The sequence below is a fragment of the Nothobranchius furzeri genome, chromosome 9 (genome assembly GCF_043380555.1).
Source record: "Nothobranchius furzeri strain GRZ-AD chromosome 9, NfurGRZ-RIMD1, whole genome shotgun sequence".
Lineage (NCBI taxonomy): Eukaryota > Metazoa > Chordata > Actinopteri > Cyprinodontiformes > Nothobranchiidae > Nothobranchius > Nothobranchius furzeri.
In genome coordinates, this window is record NC_091749.1 from 21,940,013 (window position 1) to 21,944,294 (window position 4,282).

A 4,282-nucleotide genomic window follows, 5' to 3' on the forward strand; every position below is an offset into this window, starting at 1 on the left:
GGTGTGGTTCAGTTTTAAATGTATCATAAATCATTGAGTCCAATCAGAGTATTAACACCAGCTATGGTGCAGATCCGAATGTAGAGATCCAGAAAGTTTCCCAATGGAGTCTATTTTAAAGAATTCACCTGAGCCAGACAGGAAGTGAGACATGGTTCAGTGTTGAGATTTAATGAAACAACCTCAATAATCATTGATACGTTCTACTTTTGGAGAAACATCAACGTGTTTGACTAAGGGGGAACTCGTATGAGAAAAAGACTAAGGGGGTACACAAGTAAAAAAAAAAGGTTGAGAAAACACTGATGTAGGTGATAGGAGACATTATGAAAGTAATTATTTATCCATCCAAGACGGTGTATACAGTATACCAGTACATATATAGTAAAAACAGTAATTGACCCAAAACAGAGCCTTGAGGTACCCCACAGAAGAGATCGCTTTATACAGATACTGAAACTTCTATTAGAAGTTGAAAAGTACATTCTAAACCAGTCTAGAACAGTTCCAGTGTTCTCTACAGAGTTACCAAGTCTATTAAAGAGCAAGTAACATCTAAATTAACATTTTTTTTTGCTGATGAACTGCATAAATGAGTGGCTAATAGTGTTTTAAATGTGTGTATTCATTATTTTAGCATTTTTGTGCATTTTCTTTAAAAATTAAACATTCTGCCTAAATACCACAGTATAGCGCCACCTTCAGCTTAAAGCATAGAGTTTGAGTCATTTTGAATACACTTTAGCCAATTGCTAACGAGAAAGATACTACGTAAACCAGTAGAGTACTACGTAGCAGCTCTGTGTCAAAGTTATAAAGCATCGAGTGTCTCGGCTACGCCTTGTGGCAAGTTGGGAGTTGGATTTGCAAGCGAGTGTAGGATGGTTAGCGGTAGTTCAGCATTAGCATATAGCATTAGCATATCCTAATCTTTAGCATAGCTTTTAGTGTTATACTTACTTATTTGGTGTTAGCTTGGCTGTTAGATATTGTAGTTTAGTTAGTGTTTAGCTGTTAGTGTAATTAGGAAAGTAGTTCGGGTTTAGTGTTCCATATCGTGTTAGTATGGTGAGAAGGTGTAGTGTAGTGGGTTCGGTGGCTCTGTGGGGCTGCACTTCTTTCCGCTGGACTTAGAAATTAGGCGCCAGTTATTGCGCAGTCGGTGTCTGGAAAACAGTCAGCTCCCGCCTGGTGCTGTAGTTTGCGACCAGCATTTTACCTGCGATTCCTTTGCCAACATGATGGAGTTTGAACTGGGTAATTCTGCAGTGATAGCTTGATCTTGCTGTATTGTTGTTGTGTCCCATTTTTTTTAGCCCTTTTGCTTTTTTTTTGGTCTTTTTCTGCAGGTCTAGAAGCAGACTCTTGTTCATTATTGTTTATTTTTGTGGACCCCCCCCCCCCCCCCCCTCTCTCTCCCCACCTTTTCTTTTCCTTTCTCTTTCACCTCTGTCTCCGTGTCTGGTCGGAATTACAAAGCAATCAAAAACAATAACAATAAAGTTTTAAGTATCAGGCGTGACATTAAAAGCAGATGCTTTAATGCTCCACCTGAGAGTAAATCTGTAAGGCTTGGTACCAGCATTCAGACATCAATTCTGCTTGCTTCACAGCCAGACAGGACACGGTATAAAAAAAAGAAAAAAAAAAGCATATCCTAATCTTAAGCATAGCTTTTAGTGTTATGGGCTCGACACACGGGAGGCAACATCGCCTCTCCTCCAATCATTTTCAATGAGACATGCGCGACAAAGCGATAATCGCGTGTCTCTCTCCTACTATGCAAAATGCGAAAAACGTGCGTGTGAAATTTTGCACTCGTGCACGTGCCGTGCACAGATGACCCAGCGACGCGATCCCACAAAGTTGAAACATTTTCAACTTTTCATCGCTGTCGCTCGGACGAGGACCAATCAACGGAGGTTTCATTCACTGACCAATGAGCGGACAGGATGCTTCGCACATCTCCGAGCAAACATGAAGGAGAAGTTGATTATTATTATGTTTTATAGTAAAATCAGAAGTAAGATTTCACATAACTCTAGCAGCACCTTGTGAAACATCATACCTACCACTTTATTAACTCTGAACCGCTTAAATAACCTTAATTCCCTCCAACGTGACACAGTCAAACAAGACAACGGAAGTTTCGATTTCGCCATGGAACAGAACGCATAGACGGCTTTGCCGCTGGCCGCTGCCGCGGATCGCCTCCCGTGTGACAGGTAATAAAAGCGACGGCGACAAATTTCGCTGATCGCGGTCGTTTGTCGCCTCCCGTGTGTCGAGCCCATTATACATACTTAATTAGTGTTAGCTTGGCTGTTGGATATTGTAGTTTAGTGTTTGGCTGTTAGTGTTATTAGGAAAGTAGTTCGGGTTTAGTGTTCCATATCGTGTTAGTGTGGTGAGAAGGTGTAGTGTAGTGGGTTCGGTGGCTCTGTGGGGTTGCACTCCTTTCCGCCTGTTTCCGTCTGTTCTGGACTTAGAAATTAGGCGCCAGTGATTGCGCGCAATCGGTGTCTGGAAAACAGTCAGCTCCCGCCTGGTGCTGTAGTTTGCGACCAGCATTTTACCCGCGATTCCTTCGCCAACATGAGTTTGAACTGGGTTATTCTGCACTTCTCCGTTTGAAGAGGGAGGCCGTGCCCACCGTGGCTCTTCCGCAATTTAGATGCAGCCCACCGACTCTGCTCCCCCACCATGGCGGGCTCCAGTCTGAGGTGAGTAAGCTAAATAAAAGTTTTAACATCTTCTAAAGACAATTCCCTACCTAAATGCAAAGTTTGAGAGACATGGTTCACTTCATTTAGCTAATATCAGTCTGCACTGCCTTCGGGCAGATTTGTCAAGTTCACAAAATGTGGAACGGGATGTAAGGTTAGAATAAGCGGCGAATCGGAACAAATCTCGAAGCCCTGGCCAACGAAACGGTCCACATGACTATTACTGTTAGGCTCTGAGAAAATTCGGGTTGTTTTTGTGTCAGTCGGTAATTCTGCAACAGTGACTCTAACTAACGCAGCACTAGTTGACAGACATCATTACAGCGTGAAATCCAGCTTTACACCACAGCGTGACCCGGTTCTGTGAGGAATTCTGTTCAGGAGGTCGCATTTCAGGCTCTCTTCACATCATATGTGACTGACTTTTACGTTATAATAACGATCACACACTAGGAATGTTATAAAACGCCTATATAGGACAGTTCATTTTGTATATTATCTGACTTTATAAACTTTAACATCAATGTGCTTCTATTTTTTTTTTTCAGGCTAAATCTACCCAAGACATTGGCTGTCAGACTGATTTAGTAGTCTGCAAGAATGCACTTGTCCAGGCTGATGTGAAGCCTTACCAGCGTATCAACGGTGAATTATTTTTAATTATCGTCTATGTAAACATTTTATTATCACCTTCTAGTTTTAATTTGTTTTACAGGTTATTGTTGCACGTGATTTTATGCTCTTTTAAACATTTATTAATGAGCTGCTTCTTTGTTTTTTACATAGCCACCTAGTTTAGAGCTCCCAGCCTCAGTGTGTCTTGTGACACAGGGACCATGACAGAAATTCATCTTCCAGAAAGTCCCAGAGCAGCGTCCACACCCCTGAAAAGACCAAGATGTGAGGTGTCTGCTGTTGATTCCAGCTTCCACCTCAGTGACAGTGCAAGCTCAGTGAACTGTTCAAGGTAAAAAAAAATTAAAGCATTTCAGAATTTTTAAGATATTAACAATTAAATAAGTATGTGATTACATCATGACATCATGAAGGAGGCTACTGATTCTGGTCCTGTGACACTTGGTGGTGACGTGTGAGCTGATTCACCTGGTAAATAAATTTTACATTAAATATTTTGTTATTTGCTATCAAAAGTAAATTAACTAATAACCTGCATTATTGCAGGACACTCAGCAAAATATGGACTCTACACCATGAGGCAGGCACACGTTAATACTCTATAAGAGCACATAGGGTGAGCAACACCACAAATTATTGTTATTATTGTACACTGACCAGGATTTGTTTTTTTTCTGCATCTCATCATTAGCCTGGCTGATCACCTGATAACTCATGTCATCTGGTTATGACAGCATGAGGATGTCCTCACACACCTGTAACCTATCAACTCATCTGGCAGAATAGAGAGAGAAGAGACAACACCACATCTCCTGTTCCTGGAAAGCCTTCAGCCATCCTTCAATGACTGAGAACCTCCATCAGCTCTGTCTCCTGTCTGCCTACAATTATTATAATAAATATTGTGTTTGACAAGTTCT

At 41.4% G+C, this 4,282-nt stretch overlaps 1 long non-coding RNA gene across 1 annotated transcript; it reads left to right on the plus strand.

The window, feature by feature from the left end:
• The first annotated feature begins 3,535 nt into the window (after nt 1–3,535).
• On the plus strand, nt 3,536–3,976 carry LOC139071610 (uncharacterized). Its single transcript, XR_011521458.1, has 3 exons — nt 3,536–3,693; nt 3,776–3,833; nt 3,909–3,976. It is a non-coding gene; the product is annotated as an uncharacterized lncRNA (long non-coding RNA).
• The last annotated feature ends 306 nt before the right edge of the window (nt 3,977–4,282 follow it).